The sequence below is a fragment of the Macaca fascicularis genome, chromosome 17 (assembly GCF_037993035.2).
Source record: "Macaca fascicularis isolate 582-1 chromosome 17, T2T-MFA8v1.1".
NCBI lineage: Eukaryota > Metazoa > Chordata > Mammalia > Primates > Cercopithecidae > Macaca > Macaca fascicularis.
The window spans coordinates 98,453,158-98,472,208 of NC_088391.1; the positions used below are offsets into that span (position 1 = coordinate 98,453,158).

Here is a 19,051-nt window from a genome sequence, read left to right on the forward strand (position 1 = left end):
CAGTGGTAAGTATTTGTATATAGAGACTTATCTAAACATAGAAAAAGTAACGTGTTGCACTATGGTGTTACGACGGCTATGATGTCACCAAGAACAGGAATTTTTAGCTCAGCTCCATTATAATCTTATGGGAGCACCATTGTATATGCAGTCTGTCCCTGACCAAAATGTCATGGCGGGGCACATGACCGTCTATGATAATGAATCTGGTCTTGCCACCACATCACTTAATTATGCACCTCATGCAGCGGTGTCAGCCAATGAATTCTACAATGTAACTTTGGGAAAGGTCATCACTAGGGGTCATCTGCAATGCTGCACTGAGGCAAGAGAAAATCTATGGGTATTTTTCCTTTCAAAAAAAAAAAAACCCACAATGGAATTAAGGAAAGAACCCAGAGTTAGATGCAGAGTCATGAAAACATACTTACTTTCCTCCTGCAATACCAGGAGTCTTTTTGTAAATAAGTCCTCCGAAGAGCTATTATTTTTACAGCCGTGGTACATAGTAAAATCTGTGGCATAATGGAAACAAGTTTTGTCTCTAGGAAGATGTATTTTCCAATCCCCGTTCTTTCTGATAAAAGATGGGTGACTTGAATAAGATGTTTATGTCTTTGAGCCTCAGTTTTCTTATTCATAAACTATGGATAATGCTTATTTCATGTGAATATTGTGAAGATGAAATAAGATAGCATACATAATGGGTTCCCATTAAGAAGGATGATGATGAGACAGTATACGCACCATATACTAAGAATTTGTATAAGTAATATTGTATTAGATCCCCCAAATGAGTTCTCCTTTGCTCTCCTTTCTCCACTGTACTCCAGGCCAATGTTTAGACATTGCTATGAATCCCCTTCTATATGTGGAAGTAAATTGGTGGCTAACTAGTGAACTAAACTCCACTGAGGAATGTATGGGATCAAAGACTACTGCTCTTGGGAGGGAAAAATAGAGCTGCAGATTGGAGAGCCTGCCTTCCCACCAAGAATACAATATTCCACCAGGAAACCTCGTGGGCTGAGAGCCCAGAAACACTAGATAAAGACTTGATCTAAATCCAATTGCATGGGCCTGTGGTGAAAAATAGTAACCCAGACCACACAGGCACTTCAGAGTCCCAGGGAAGAGGATAGTGATAATAAATTTCTGTTTTGTTAAGTCGTACTCCACATATGACAACTAAACCTGGGTAGCAAAGGCATACTGAAGCCAATAGCCTTTGTAACAGACTAAATGACGAGTATTTCCAAATTCCAAGTGATCAGGAATATAACATGGTTGGATGAATAAAATAATTAATTTGCAGAGAATGGCCAAATGTTTTCAGCCAGGATTTGAGTTTTGGCAGCTTGCCTGTTTTGGCTGGCTTTAGAATGCTGACTAGCTCCCTTTATCCAGGAAGGTACTACAACATCAGAAAAAACTCACCTGTAAATTCCCCCATCTGCGCACACATATGTTTAATTTCCCTTTTCTCTTAGATTAAGTAGGAAGAGGTGTAAGTGGCAAGAAGTAAACAGAAATATGATATCTGTCCTAATTCAAAACAGACCCCTTAAGGAACCATGATCAGAAAAGAAGTTTTTTGACTGAAATACCTAATCACTTTAGTAAAAACAGCAAATATTGTACAAATAGCTGCTGTCTTATAGATTTGAATTTACATTATTAACAGATAAAGATAGTTGCCTCTGTTTTGGCATCCCTTTACCCACCAACTCTTCTTGGTGTAGGAGTAAGGGGGAAATACCGCAAGCCTTGGCCTGCAAATTACATCATCACAGCTAATAAGACACTTAGGGCAGTGTTACCAAAGAATGAGAATCGTGCATTCTTGAGCTTCTAACTCTTTTTTTTGGTAACTTTTCTCTGCTCTGAGTTATATGCTTCTCTTATGGCATTTGCCTCATTTTATCTTATCTGACGTTATTTTATGCTAATTTCATATTCCTTGCTAGACTATAAAGACTTCGAGGGCTTAAACAATAGACATGTGCTGACTGGATCAAAATTACCATGATGTGACTTACAGCCCAATAAAATGTAACAAAACCAAGATGGAATTTTCAAGGCTTCTCTGACAATTTCACCAAGATGCATATGCGTGCACACACACAGACACACACAAACACACACACACACACACACACACACACACACGCACACCTAATAAGCTGTATCTAAAGAGCCACAGTGTGTTTGTTAGAAATGTGGTCACTTCTGTAACAGAATGCAGTGGCGGCAGCATTTCTTAGGTTGCATAATGCTTCCTTGTTGGAGTTTGCTTGTGGAATTGTTCGTGCAGGTTGATTACGCCCTTGTTGCTGCTGCTGTCAGTAGGTTTCCCTGAAAATAAGATGCTGCAACTCAGTAGGTGGGAATAAATCAGCACAAATAAGCAGCACACGTACTCATTCCTTTGTGCTTAAAATACTTAGTTATGAATCTCTGTGAAACCTACATACTGTTAGTTCTCTAAAGAACTCCAAACTACAGAGCACAGCACCAAATTCTGTTTTACACTCCCACTGTTCAATTTGGGTGTTATATTAGCATTCAAATGTTGGGGGGTTTAAATGGTCTCTTCTTTTCAGCTCAATCCTGCTGCCTACAAATTCTAGTCATTTAAGCTAGTGCTTTTAGTTAACAAGTTACGGAAAAAGCCAGAGTGAATCAAAGACTCATAGCTAATTTGGGGTGTACAGAGGCACTGATAGAGGAGGAAAAGACAGGCTAAGACAGAAGTGCCAAAGTAGAGAGCAGCAGCCTCCTTCTCCAACATTTGAAGCAAAAACAAAACGAATGCAGTGCCACCATATTAACATTGTTTTTCCTAGACTAACTTGGCAGGGGATTCCCACACAGCGAGGAAACCTTAATGGCCTGCCAACCATTGGAGCAGTGCTGCCTTTCTAATTACACATATTTCCATGAATTATAACTGGGTGTTTTATCTGTTCAACCAATTTGGAAGACAGCTGAGAACCACATCAACTTTTCCATGTTCTTCTTTGATTCTGAATATTAAAACAACATTACTAAATCTTTGTAAATGGCATTATTAATTGCTGCATGAGTATAGGATACAGAAATGCCAGTGTCTTCTTAGTAGCCATTATATAATTTACAGTTTTTTTTCTGGTTATTATTAATGATCTCAGGAGACCACTTCACAGCAGTTGATGGTTGCTCTTTCTACAGTCTAGCTAACAATAAACAAAATTCCTAGGTTAAAAGTGATGAATATTTATAAGGTTCCTAAGCCAAATTATTTTAAATAGTTTTATTAACATTCCAATGTGATGTGGAATTCCTATTCGCTGAATCCTAATTGGCATCAGATATTCTCTTTTAAAAACTAATTGATTTTTAAAACCAATTGATGGGAAAATTGGAAGATCACTCATCAGTAGAATGTATATTACTTTGGAAATGATAGGTGATTATTTCCCATGTTTATTAGCCATTTATATTTTCTACATTACAATCATTTTTTCTTAATCCAAAAAAATGGCTTGGGTTCCTGGAAAAAGGAGTCAAAATTGAATGTAAATTGTATGTAGTTTCACTGCATACTTTGGCATAACTAACTTTCTGAGAAGCTCAAGGGATGAGAATAGAAACAAATTTCCTAATTATTTGTACATTTACTTCTGCATTTTGTTTGAGCACATCAGTTAGCTATAAACTGTTGAAAAATGACCCATTGTATTGCAGAGTACCCTGCTGTCTGGGGTTCTGTATGCTTAATAAAAACAATTTCCTTCTTCTACTTTAATATAGAGTCAGAATCATCTTTCCTAAGAATAGAAAATTCATCCACGTACAATTCGGGCAGAAGGGTATTAAAACATGTGAAATCGCTTGGAAAATGCATAATTTCTCAGAGTCACAAATACAAGCATAAAAAAAAGCAGCAAAGATGGGTCTAATTCAGTCAGTTTGATACTAAGACACAACACTAAACACGGCTCTTTGCAGTCAGCAGTATTTTACTACAGAAGGACAGTGAAATGAAACGTAAGTCACCATTGGTCACTTATCATCCGTCTCATTTAAGTGTTTGTTTCTAAGAATAATTGTGACATTTTGGGGAGTGCCCATTACAATTATTATTAGCATATCCAGTTCATTTATGTCTTGCCAGAAAAGGAGATGACTGAAAACACTTTCTAGAACGTTCCTCAGTTGACATTGATTCATGCCTATGAGAAGTTTCTTCTGGATAAGAGGTCACCACTTCCTGTTCTAAGTGGCATTTACACATTCTGTGGACTCATGATCTTAAATCCATTAGTCCAACTGAATAATAACTATGTTAGTCTCATAAGGTTCTAATCTTAAGCCTGAACTTCACTAAATAACCCATTTTCTCCCTGTTCTCTTGTCCCCAAACACTTTCTCATTCGTCTGTCAATGTGGGTCAAATGATTAATAACCTGAGAATAAACAAAGAAATAACTAAAATATCACTTTGTGTAATAAAAGTAGATTATATAAAAACTTTCCCCCTACATTCTTAGAATGGGTCAATAAAAGAACAGTTAGAAATGAAATCAACACATTCGTTCAGTAAAATTTTCTTGAAATGGAGTCTAGCTCTGTTGCCCAGGCTGGAATGCAGTGGGGTGATCTCGGCTCACTGCAACCTCTGCCTCCTGGAGTCAAGTGATTCTGCCTCAGCCTCCCGAGTAGCTGGAACTACAGGTGCCCGCCACCACAACTGGCTCATTTTCGGATTTTCAGTAGAGACGGGATTTTAACATGCTGGCCAGGCTGGTCTCAAACTCCTGACCTCGTGATCCACCCACCTCAGCCTCCCAAAGTGCTGTGATTACAGGTGTGAGCCACCGCACCCTGTCGAGTTCAGTATAATTTTCAAATAGAAAACTGAAATTCAGTTTTTTAATCAAAGAGCATGTTTGCTGGAAGCCATCATTCTCAGCAAACTAATACAGGGACAGAAAACCAAACACCGCATCATTCCACTCATAAGTGGGGGTCGAACAATGAAAACACATGTATACAGTGAGGGAAACATCACACACCAGGGCCTGTCAGGTGGTCGGGGGTAAGGGGAGGGAGAGCATCAAGACAAATAACTAAGGCATGTGGGACTTAAAACCTAGATGACGGGTTGATGGGTGCAGCAAACCACCATGGCACATGTATACCTATGTAACAAACCTACACATTCTTCACATGTATCCTACAACTTAAAGTATAATAATATATATAGATTTTTATATATTCATATGTAATATATAAATATAAATACATAATAAATAAGATAAACTATTACATATTATATATGTATAAATTCATATATAATATATATTATACATATGTATATATAAAATCTGGCTGTGGAGTTTTTGATCTACACAGTGAAAACAATTGTCTCACCTACTGATACTGACCCTCGTTGATTCATCAGGAACATATAGTAACAAATACACAGACAATGACTAATGCCATGGACAAATACACGGACTAATGCCATCCCAAACATACAAAGTATAACGTGCTATTTATTAGGACCTCGAGAAACTGAACTCTATAGTGGAGGAGTCCCCAACCCCCAGGTCCATCAGGAAAGGGGCCACACAGCAGGAGGTGAGCAGTGGGTGAGCAAGCGAAACTTCATCTGTATTTCCAGCTGCTTCCCAGTGCTCACATTACTGCCTGAGCTCTGCATCCTGTCGCATCAGTGGCAGCATTAGGTGCTTATAGGAGCGCAAACCCTATTGTAAACTGCGCATGTGAGGGTTCTAGGTTGTGTGCTACCTATGAAAATCTAATGCCTGATGATCTATCTCTGTCTTCCATGCCCCCTAGATGGGACCATCTAGTTACAGAAAAACAAGCTCAGGGCTTGCACTGATTCTACATTATGGTGAGATATATATTATGGTGTAATAATAATAGAAATAAAGTGCACAATAAATGTAATGCACTTGAATCATCCTGAAACCATCCCTCTCCCCCAGTCTGTGGAAAAACTGTCCACAAAACTGGTCCCTGGTGCCAAAGGTTGGAAATTGCTGCTATAGTGCATTGAAATCAGTATAATTCAATATGTACATTGCACAATTTATATTTGAGAAATGTTTTTATTAATCTCAAGTAAAAATTATATTTATAGGAATATATAGAAAACTAGGTATTTTCCTATTGGAAATTACAAATACAGAATGGGGCCACCTTATTACGAACAGAAATAAAACCACAGAAAATGTAATAGAATCAGAAGAGATACAGCCTGTGAGGCATCTGTTGATAATATTTTATCTGTCCTCTTTAACTTTGGAGATTAGAAGATAAAAATTGCAAATTATTATTTTTGCTTTGGGGGATTTAGTATGGAAATACTTAAAAATCAACTAAATATAATTTACACCGAATTTCTTGAAATTACACAGCACCTATTATTAGATTATTCATCACAATCTTTCAGACTCACAGGCAAAGGATAATAAAATAAACACATGTAATAGAAAACTAAAAGTGTTTACCTATTAATTTCAGCCATTTTTCCATAAATCAAATTATTAGTAAGCTAGGCCACTTCTAGATATTACTGAACGTGCTCACTTTGTTTCTATGATCATTTTATAAATGGGCATCACTTTGCATGCTTCACTGGCTCGAGAACGGTTTGCCAAATTGGTGGACTACTTTGCCAATCCTTGCTAGCTTTTTTAGAGATCAGAACATGAAAATCCTGCTGGAATCTCCATTGGAAGGAGTAAAATATATGCTTTGGAATATGTACAAGAGAAGGGTAAGCTATTTCTGTTGGTTAAAGGAGGAGAGCAATGAAGGCAGTGAAGAACATCTTTAAATATCATCAAATTCAACACCTAGGGGTCAGTGATCATGATGTTTATTCATTCATGTATTCATTTATTCAATATACATCACTGTGGTCCTACAACATACCAGGCATCACATTGATTCCCTTGTTTGGTATTAGTAGCATTTTGTGAATTATAATACAACAAAATAAAATCAGCATTAAAACAACTTATTTGTGAGAATGTCTGGGCTCATCAAGAGCACATTCGACATAATATTCTGAGACCTATTGTTGAAATTTCATTCTGGTGCTAATTGGATTCTGGAATTCCACTAACTATGGAGACCTTCTCTGAGTGTTGTTTCCCCAAATAGCAAAAAGTATTTTCCACCCTAATTCAGCTTCCCCTAGGATAAATATTTGCCAAAGCAAACAATGATCAATGAAACCATCAATTTATTGTTAATTTATGTATTGTCTTGTGGATAAAGATACAAAAAGGATAAATGCTTTCATTATTAATAAGAAATACCTATTGAGTACTTACCTTACCCCATTTACTATCTTTTGTAGGAGCAATTAGGTGAGAAAGCTTGAATGATAACAGGTATTTAATGAATGATGACAGGTATTTAATGAATGATGACAGGGTCACTGAGATAATGATGGTCCTATAAACAGGAGTAGAAATATCTTGCAATAATACAAGGGAACTTTTAGCACTTCTGAAACACTGCATTTAGGAATTGGCATACTGTCCAGTTGGAACTGACAGGTGCAGGACCAATAAGCAACTCAGGAGCCAGGTCCAGGAGCCAGCTCCGGGACCCAGATGGTACAATTAAGAGGGACTGAATGAGAAACTGGCTGAGATAATTTGGCTCGTGAGACCTCTGAAGGAGAGAAGTTAAAGCCAAATGTAACCCAAGACCTGAAAATGGGTTATTCTCTAGTTTATCAATGAGCAAGGAAAAACAGAGCAAGTTTCCAGAAAGACAGGGACGTGGATAGCTGTGACTACCAGCTTGAGGTAAGGAACAGTTCTCAACCTCATCACTACCGAACTTTGGTCTTATGTGGTGAATAATAACAATAACAATAGTAAATTAAAAATTGATACCAGAGATATCTGTTACGTATGTTTACAATGTGGTTTCTTTAAGTCAACAGCACAAGAAGTGGATGGGAAGTCAGTCTCCCCTCACTCAGTGGGATCCAGTGCCTTAACCTTTGGAAAATGTGCAGGTCACATGGCTAGCTCCTGCAATTGCCTTTGGCTTTGATGGATCGCTTCCACCCTGGCTGTTCATGTGCTGGCTCTTTCTTATTCCAGAGGTCTCACCTTAAGCATCATTTCCTGTAGACCAACCAACCTACTGAGAGTGAACATCTCTCTGTTCAAGTTTCTTATGGTTTGGCTGTGTCCCCACTCAAATGTCATCTTGAATTGCAGTTCTCATAATCCTCATATATCCTGGGAAGGACCCAGTAGGAGGCAATTGAATCATGGGGGTGGTTACCCCCATACTGTTCTAGTAATCCTGAGTGAGTTCTCACGAGATCTGATTGCTTTATAAGGGGCTTCCCCCGCTTTTATGCAGCACTTCACATTCCTGCCGCCATGAGAAGAAGGATGGGTTTACTTCCCCTTCCACCGTGATTGTAAGTTTCCTGAGGCTTCCCCATCCCTACAGAAATGTGAGTCAATTAAACCTCTTTACTTTATAAATTACCCAGTCTCAGATAAGTCTTTATTAGCAGTGTGAGAATGGACTAACATAAGGTTATTCCCCTGGTTATTTCCTTCAATGATTGCAGACCTTTTCTCACTAGAGTGTGGTAAGCTCTATGTGAGCAGATGCCAAGTCCATTTTGTTCATGGGTTATACTCACAAGCCCCAGCAGAGGGTCTGGCACCCAATAGCCACTATTGTTAAATGAACAAATAAATGAATAAATGACACCATGCTAAGAATTGTGGATGCTATGGAGAATGTAGAGATAAATCCTCAAGTCTTCGGCCTGGAGGCATATGGCAGTCTTATCCCACACCAATTTCCTCAGCACACAAATTTCTCAAGCACACCAAGTGGCTCTCTGCCTGAGCATGTCTGGTGACTGCTGGACATGTTCAGTCTGTGCTGGCTAGACTGGGAGGCCTGGGAGTACTTTGACAGGGAGTGCCCCTCAAATAGTACCAGAGGGAATTTAGCATGTCGATATCCCAACTTCTTCCCTAGCTGGGAGGCTAGGAGGTCTTACAGAGATTCCCAAAGGGATTGAGTCTCAAGTTTCCGGAGCATTAACCTGCCCCTTAACACACATCCTTTCCTTCCCTGTCTCCTTCCCTTCCCGCAGTCCTGTATAAGTGTATAAGTGATTCATAAGCTCAGTTCCCAAACAGAAACCATGTTTCAGTCTCAACTTTCAGATGAATCAGCCTGTGACAAGAAACTTACTTTCTGGTAAGAAATGGCATGCTTATATCGCTCCAGCATAATGTTAAAGGTATTAAGGGCCATAGCAGAGAATAGTGTTAAAAGCAATAAAAGAATAAGAATGGAAGCACAGAGCAAGGGCTGTGGAAGCTCAAGAGAAGAACTGTACCTACAAGAATCTGTTAGAGATGATTTTTAAAGAAAAACAGAAACATGCATTATATATACAACACCTTCCCAAGTCAGTTGCTACAGTTTACACCTCACTTGGGTTAAGTTGAGAGAGAAGATTTGGAGATAGCCATGAAGCAATTCCTAACAGGAGGGTATTCCTCACAGAGTAAACAGTACAGCAGATTTGTATCCAGAACACAGTGAGTGCTTCTGTTTGCCTATGCCGTATGCCTTGCAAAGAGGCTTAGTAAGAGGATGGGTTATACAGGAACTGTGAAGCTAGACACGGGGTATGCTGTTTGTCCAACCAGGAACTGTGATTATTTTGCATAGGCAATAGGGAGTCTCAATGATTCCTTTAAAGGTAAACAGCATAATCAGAAAGTGCCTTAGAAAAATTGATCCTTTAATTATGTAAAATAGATTAGAATTGGGAAAGGGGGTTGTGAAATCCTTGTAGAAGACTAGTCCAGTGGTCTAGGTAACAAATCATGACACCCAGACAGACTTAAGAGTACAGCAGTCGGGATGAAAAAGAAAAGACAGAGGTATATATTAGATTCAGCCTGGCTGACTGTGAGGCAAGAAAGAGACTATAAAAATCCAGCACAGAAAGTACAGCAGACAGAGAGACCTTTGAGTCAGACAGACTTGGGCTTAATCCAGTGTGAGATCTTGCAAGCTGTTTAAGCCCTCTGAGACGCAAGAATTTTCATTTGCAAGAAAGGGAAGAAGACATAGCCCACAGGCTTGTGATGCTTGAAACAGATAATGCATTTAAAGTCCAGCAGAGTGCCTCGAGAATTTTAAGTGTACAAATAATTGATGGTGGTTACTGTCATTGTTGTTAAAGGATAAATAAGTAAGCAAAGTCTTTTTAAAAAATGTTATCCCTAAGCCCAAAACTTAGCCAAAGGTATTAATATATTAAAATAAAGAATTGACCAGTTGGAAGATGTATGCGGTTTCTCAGTCTGGAATTAACCATTATAGAAAGACGACAAAAGACAGATAGGTGCCGCCCTATAGCGGAGTCCAGCACCTGAGTCTATGGAAATCATGTGATTTATGCTCCTTCCTCTTCTTTGACATGACCTCAAAACAACCTTGAATTATATAATTTGATTTCCCATGAAGGTCTGTCTACAAGGACGCAAGATGCTGGCCTTGCCAGTGTAAGAAATGTGCTTTCTATGAAAGTGATGTTTTTATCGAAACATAAAAAATTCTTATTTTAAATTTATACGGGTTTTTTGACATGGTATAACATAATTATACTCTCAATATTAAGATAAATTCAAGTGTCTAACAGTGAAAACCTTAACATTAAAAAGAACCAAAAATTCCTGTTTATTTATATATTTCATTCATCTCGCTGTGACTGTCACACAGTGGTCTTTGACAGTCCTGAATATGTGATTCTACCACACAGGTTTTTCATTCTACTCCATTGATATTCATAATCAATATCAACATGAAAGTTAGAACTATTATCAGCTTAAATAAAAGGTCCTTAGCAAACACGATAGAATAGATATTCCAGTCCACCGTGAGGAAGGTCTGTAGCACTAATACCTAGAAGGGACATAAACAAGTTTTAACTGCAACTAAACTTAAAGAAAATGGAAACAAAATAGCCCAGATATTTTTATTTTTTTAAATAACTTCGAAGCACCCGTAGAAAGTGACACAAAACAAGACTGAAGGTGAATCTCGTTACAGAAGAAAAGCACTGGATCAAGAGTTAAGAACCAAGAAGGGGGGACTGGTCTCTTGTCTTTCCAGTACTAGCTGTGAGATATGAGTCAAATTATAGACACCCCCTAGCTCAGTTTCAAAAAATGTTCTTAAGATTGTTGGATTAAATGATTACAAATGTCTTTAGCAGTTCTAGTATGCTGCCTGAAACTGCTGTTATTCCTTAGTCAACACAAATTTGATCCCATCACTCACTCTTTTTATTTCATAATAGGGTTTACACAGATAAATGATAAAAAATAAAGCATTTACAGTGACCTAAGTTTATTTTTCTGTTGTAAAGATTTGAATCAAGGAGTTCTTCTTCTTGCACGTGGTAGCAATATTTATTTATTGTTTATTACTGCCGGCAAGGCAGAGCAATACCACAGATCCAGGGTGATATGGGTTGGCGGTGCCCCCACCCAAATGTCATCTTGAACTGTAGTTCCCTTAATCCCCGCATGTTGCAGAAGGGACCTTCTGGGACCTCATCATGCTGTTCTCACGATAGTGAGTGAGTTCTCATGAAATCTGATCATCTTATAAGGGGCCTTTCCCCCTTTGCTCAACAATTACAATACAACAAAATAAAATCAGCATTAAGATAACTTATTTGTGACAATATGTCCGGGCTCATCAAGAGCACATTTGACATAAAATTCTGAGACCTATTACTGACATTTCATTCTGGTGCTAATTGGATTCTGGAATTCCACTAACTATGGAGACTTTCTCTGAGTGTTGTTTCTCCAAATAGCAAAAAGTATTTTCCACCCTAATTCAGCTTCCCCTGGGAGAAATATTTGCCAAAGCAAACAATGATCAATGAAACAATCAACTTATTGTTCATTTGTGTATTGTTTTGTGGATAAAATGAAGATATAAAAATATCTTCTGTCACCTTGTGAAGAAGGACACGTTGGCTTCCTCTTCAACAACCATGACTGTAAGTTTCCTGAGGCCTCCCCAGCCATGTAGAACTGTGTGTCAATTAAACTTCTTTAGAAATTACCTAGTCTCAGGTATTTCTTCATAGCAATGTGAGAATAAATTAATACACAAGGTTTAACCCAAGATGCTTAATAAACATCAATAACTGAACCTATATATATATTCTGTTAGAGAAAAGTAAAATCAGGCTTCTTTTCAATACATTGTGGAAAACATTCCATTGCCAAACATGATTTTTCACCGTTTAGTACTCTGTTTTAGCATAGGCACTTTTGAGATCAATTGTCCTTTAATTAATTCACAACTTTATATTAGCATATAATCTGTAACATTTATATTAAATAGGAATTTTACTATCAAGAAACATCTGTATTCTTCAGCAGTTATTTTCTGCATCTTTGCTGGAGATGCACTAAATGTAGAAGCTTGTTTTCAGTGTTAACAGGAAAGGAACACTTGGTTTGACAACACTTTTAAAAGGGCCTTCAGCTGACTATAAATCAGTGCACGTATTTCTGGGCCCTCTTTTCTATTCCAAGAACATATAACAGAGAAAGGACAGTCTTTTCAATAGATGGTGTTGGAAAAACTGAATATCTACACGCAGAAGAATGAAATTAGGTCTGTATCTCACTCCATATACAAAAAGGTACTCAAAATGGAATCGAGACATACATGTAAGACCTGAAGCTGTAAAACTCTTAGAGAAAAAGACACAGGGAGAAAGCTTCCTGGCACTGGTGTGGCCAGTGATTTTTTTAGACATCACCGCAAAAGCACTGGCAAAAAAAGCAAAAATAGACAAATAAGATTGCAACAAACAATGAGACACTGGAATAGAATACCAGTGATGGAGCCCAATATGCATGTATGTTATTGAACATAGCCTGGCATTGTACATTCTTGAGCAATTTTAATTTCACTGCCATTTTTCTGAGAAGGCCAAACATGGTGGCTTTAAGATAGGATCTTGGTATATGTCCACAGACTTTTGGATCAAATGTAGTAATCATGATAGCCGTTTAGCTACATTTATTAGAATAAAATTTTTTTCTATCTCAGAAGTATACCCAAATCAAGGACAGCCATGAAGAATGAAAATTTAATTCTCCATTCAAGCTGATTATTATGAAATATATGAATGCTTGCAGAAAAAGCTGCATTTCTCTCTCCAGCTTCATTAAAGTATAATTGACTAAAAAAATTGTACATATTTACAGTGTACCATGTGATATTTTGATATATATACATTACAAAATAATTAAAACAAGTTAATTAACTTATATGTCACCTAAAGTAGATATAATTTTTGTGGTAAGAATATTTATGATCTATTCCCTTAAAAATTTTAAAATAGGCCGGGCACAGTGGCTCACGCCTGTAATCCCAGCACTTTGGGAGGCCGAGGCGGGTGGATCACTTGGGGTCAGGAGTTCAAGACCAGCCTGGCCAACATGGTGAAACCCCATGTCTACTAAAATACAAAACAAAAATTAGCTGAGCGTGGTGGTGCACGCCTGTAATCCCAGCTACTCGGGAGGCTTAGGAGGGAGAATCCATTGAACTCCGGAGGCAGAGGTTGCAGTGAGCCGAGATCATGCCACTGTACTCCAGTCTGGGAGTGAGACTCCCTCTCAAAAAAATTTTTTTTAAGTATATGCTATATTATCATTAACCATCATCAATCACCATGCTGTACAATAGATCACCAGAACTTACTCATTCCATCTAAATTGAAATATTTTCTCCCATTGCCTAGAGTGTCTCTTCACTCTGTTGATTGTTTCCTTTGCCATGCAGAAGGTTTTTGGTTTGAAAATTGGATTCAGGCTGGCAAAACTTGCATCTAACCAAATCAATATATCTCTAAATATTATTCTCCTAAAAGATTAATATTCCTAAGTCAAATTATTAAATTTTATTGTTTACTGAATAAGTGTCATGAGATTCAGAGACTACAACATAAATAGACAATCAGATCGCATCGAACAATAAGACAACGGAATAGAATGCCAGTGCCGGAGCCCATGTGCCAGTACGTTATTGAACACAGCCTGGCATTGTGCATTCTTGGGCAACTTTAATTTCACTGCCAATTTACAACGTGGCTATAATTTCCATCTTGAGCCCTGTTTCCTTGCATTTCTTCACAGCATTATTTGCTATTCCCTGATGGAGATTTACATTTTCTCCCTTATCCCCATGTGTTCGCAAGTTTTCTTCTCCATCTCTATCTATAAAAGCCTGCCATCTTGTAGGACTAACTTCAAATGGCACTTCCTTTGGGATGCTCAAACTCTGCACCAGCAGGGATCCTACTTCCGCTAGGGTTCTCATCCAGTAGTTAAGAAATGTACATCCATCCTTTAGTTTTACTTAATTTTAAACATGATGGTCTTACCTCCCTCTGTCTCCGACTGTCTCAAATACCTACCTCAGTAAAGATTTTTACAACCGACTCATACTTTTGCAAAATGGTCAAACTCTGGTGTAAATCTAATGTTTGAAAGGGAGTCTTGGGAACTAGTGGAGAACCACATGGCCACACTCAATAGTCTATGTGTATTACATCTTTCACTTTTGTTAGATATAGATAACTAAATTCTGTCATGTAATAGTCCTCTTTTCTAGAAAATAAGTCTTTGATAAAGAATTGTATTTACTCAAGAAAGAATCTGGGTTTTTTTTTTTTAATCAAAGGACTCACAATTAAAATGCATAAGACTCCCTGAGATTGTAAACACACACACACATGCACATCTACACACGCACAACTTAAGGTAAAATATTTCATACTGAATTTAATTATTTCTGATTTGTCTCCTGTATGCAATCAAGAATATATAGGATAATCTTATGTCTCACCAAATATTTTCCCCATTCTGATTACTAATGAGGAACATCTTAAGTAAACTATTTATAACTGAAAAAGCCTATGTTATTTCTGTAACTAAGGTTTTTCATTCTAATATAATGACAAAATTCAATCCCAACTACAATAATCTAGCTACCCTTCCTCAGCACAGTGAAAAGAATCCTCAGTTTCCCTCTTTCTCATCAGGAATCAAATGGGATGTTATATGCTAAATCACTCCAACAAGAGTAAAAAGAACAAGAAAATGAAAAGCATGGAACTCCTACTAATTAATAGTCAATCTGCTTTCTCAGTAGGCAATTTTATATTCTTTATTAATTTGAGTTTTATAAAAATAACTCAATTGCAGTTTGTAGCTTATAAGACAGAAAATTCACTTTTCTTGAATGTTTCTTATGAGCAAATTGTTGCCTTGCAGTTCCACACAAATCACCTTTCTTAATATAAGGAGAAAACAAATCTCAAAATAATAATAAATGAACTAGTACCACACTGGTATTGACCTGTTTTGCTACATGTATGGTATTTATTAATGAACACGATTATTCTCCATGAGGTCAGATTATTAAATTCCATGCTTGCCTATTACTGATGAGTCTCCAGTGTCCAAACCACAACTGCTTGAACAAGGTAAACTCTCAATAAATATTTATTAACGTACCTGACAATTAATTAGTACCCATTAGTCAACAATAAATTTTGAATCAGTAGCACTGAGCATCCTCTGGTATTTAATGTAATGTCTTGAATATTTAATTGAAGCTAGTGATAAAAATTAAATATGTTTAGCATATGGAAATGCAGGTACTACACTGGGATAGGGATTTCACACACGCTATTTGATTAATTATATTATTTGGTTTTACCCTCAAAGGATGAGTCTGAAAATGGGAGAAAGAATGACAGAAGGAATTGTAGGAAGCAAAAGCTGGAAAAGGCCACTTAGCCGTGGGGAATGGGCACCAGATAGCCTGAGAACACACACAATACACGTGAGGAATGCTGAGAGGTCCTGACGCTGGTAATGTTGGAATAAAAATGATCAAAATAATGAGTCACATAACTATCATTATGCTTCCCCAGTTATGATCCATAGAATGCTATTCCTGAAAGACGTTCCCTGGGAAATGGGTGATGAGCTAAAATCAATTTAGGAAATGACTCAGAGTATAATGTCTATAATTGTGTGTGTGTATGTGTGTGTGTGTGTGTGTGTGTGTGTCTGTGTGTCACATATTAAAACACTGAGAAACCTTTCTAACTTTAACTTTGTGAAACACATATTTTTGAAACTTCTGCGTTTCAAGGTGGTTTTTTCTTAGTAAAATGCAAAGGAGCTAGAGAAAAATTTAAATGTTGTGAAAATGCGCTGTCAAGTTCGCTTTTATGAAGAGAACCGTAACTGTCTCCTTCATGTGAATCACCACAGCAGCCCTGCCTAACAAATGCAGTGCAAACCATATAGACAAGTTTAAATGTTCCAGGGGCCACATTAGAAAAGTAAAAACAAAACAGGTGAACTTAATTTTAATACTTATGTTATTTAAACCAGCCGATCCAAAATCTATCATTTAGCATATAACCAATATAAAAACTATCCTTGAGATATTTTACATACTATAATATACTATGCTATGTAGTATATATAATATGCTATATACTATTTTACATACTACAATATACTGTAGTTTTTCATAGTATATATTCAAAATCTTGTTTTTTACATTTACAGATGATCTTAATCCGATGCTAAAGTTTCAAGGTCTAAGGCTGTTGTGGGAAGTCAGGGACCCCAAATGGAAGGACCGACTGAAGCCACGGCAGAACAACATAAATTGTGAAGATTTCATGGACATTTATTAGTTCCCCAAATTAATACTTTTATAATTTCTTACACCTGTCTTTACTGTAATCTCTGAACATAAATTGTGAAGATTTCTTGGACACTTATCACTTCCCCAATGAATATCTTTGTGTTTTCCTATGCCTGTCTTTAATCTCTTAATCCCCTCATCTTTGTAAGCTGAGGAGGATGAATGTCGCCTCAGGACCCTGTGATTGTATCAACTGCACAAATTGTTTGTAGAGCATGTGTGTTTGAACAATATGAAATCTGGGCATCTTAAAAAAAAAGAACAGGCTAACAGCGATGTTCAGGGAACAAGAGAGGTAACTTTGAACTGGCTGCCTGTGAGCCGGACGGAACAGAGCTATATTCCTCCTCTTTCATAAGCAAATAGGAGAAATATCGCTGAATTCTTTTTCTCAGCAAGGAACATCCCTGAGAAAAAGAATGCACCCTGAGGGTAGGCCTATAGATGGCCCCTTTTTAAAGCGTCCCGTCTTTTATGGTTGAAGCCTGAGGGATGAAATAAGGCCCGTCCTCCTGTAGCGCTCCCAGGCTTATTAGGTGGAGGAAAAATCCCGCCTAATAAATTGTGGTCAGACAGGTTATCTGCTCTCAACCCTGCTTCCTGATAAGATGTTACCAATGACAATGCGGGCCTGAAACGTCATTAGCAATTTTAATTTCTCCTCTACCAGTGGTCCTGTGATTTCGCTCTACCTCCATTTGCTTTGTGATATTTTATTACCTTGTGAAGCATGTGATCTCTGTGACCCACACCCTATTTGTGCACTCCCTCTGCTTTCGAAAATTGCTAATAAAAACTTGCTGGTTTTATAGCTTGGGGAACGTCACGGATCCTGCTCACATGTGATGTCTCCCCCGGACACCCAGCTTTAAATTTCTCTCTCTTTTGCTTTTTCCCTTTATTTCTCAACCCAGCCAAGACACTTAGGAAATAGAAAAGAACCCGCGTCAAACATCGGGAGCGGGTTCTCTCGATAAAGGTAAATATAGTCCCAGCAAATCAATAAAGTAAACTTGATATGAAATTATTTTTTATTGTATCAGCTTGGTTTTTTTTTTTTTTGCAGTGTTTTTTGTTGTTTTGTTTTGTTTTTTTGTTTTTGACGATGTCTCACTCTGTTTGTTTGTTTGTTTGTTTTTGACGATGTCTCACTCTGTCTCCCAGGCTGCACTGCAGTGGCGAGATCTGGGCTCACTGCAACTTCCACCTCCTGGGTTCAAGTGATTCTCCTGCCTCAGCCTCCCAAGTAGCTGGGGACTACAGGTGTACCCAACAGTGCCCAGCTAATTTTTGTATTTTTAGTACAGGTTTCACCAGGCTGGTCTCGATCTCCTTGTCTGGGTGAAAGGGAAAAGGACAAGATGGAGGGAGGTGAACAGAAGAGATGCAGCCCCTACTACTTCCGGGTTCTTCATCATCCAACTTACCCGCGCACGGGAAAATGCAGCCCGCGCGGGAAAAAAGCAGACCAACTGAGCAGGCGCAACGTGAGGTCAATTTGAGGAAACTGAAACTTACTACAAAGACACCCCTGGCACGCCCTTATCCCACCCACTGCCCTCCCATTTCCAAACCCAGGACATAAAAGTCGCGGGCAGGCGCCAGCACGAACTTCCCCGGCCCCATTGCTTGTGGACTGAGGAACCTCGCCCGAGAGCGCCGGCCCTACTACCCTGGCCCCACTTAGAGGACCGGTGAACCTCGCCCAAGAGCCCTGACCTGTTGGTCAATAAAGTTCTTTCTTTCCTACCACTTGCCTCCAGCGCCTAACTCTTTCCTGGCCAAAAGGAATTAGATAAATCAGGTGGTGCCGAAACCCGGGAGGAGACCCCTCCTCAGGGTGCCCCAAGGTCCGAGGTGCCTCCTCCTTCCACGCCGCGGACAGACCAGGAGCCAAAGAATCGCTTTCTACCAATCCATTCCTCCAGAATCTCCTGAGGTAAGTGCCCTTTGTCTTTCTTTCCCACTCCTTGGCCAAGAAGTCCTGCGCAGGCCCAAGGCCACTTTTGAGGTCACCAGGTGACCCATAGGAAGCCTTCTGAGACAGAGACGTCTGCTCAGAAGTCTCTCCATCCACTTACGGCTCCACAAGCCGCCAGTCTTTAGTGATTCCAAAGGACGCTTTGGAGTCAGCCACAGCCCGGTTTCCATTAGCCAAAGAAAGGCAATGGGTAATCCCCAGTCCAAAATT

The 19,051-nt window shown here is 38.5% G+C and overlaps 1 protein-coding gene across 2 annotated transcripts in view; it reads right to left on the minus strand.

Moving 5' to 3' along the window:
- Positions 1 to 19,051, minus strand: part of NALF1 (NALCN channel auxiliary factor 1) — a 706,925-nt gene that overhangs the window by 568,064 nt on the left and 119,810 nt on the right. The window lies entirely within an intron of this gene.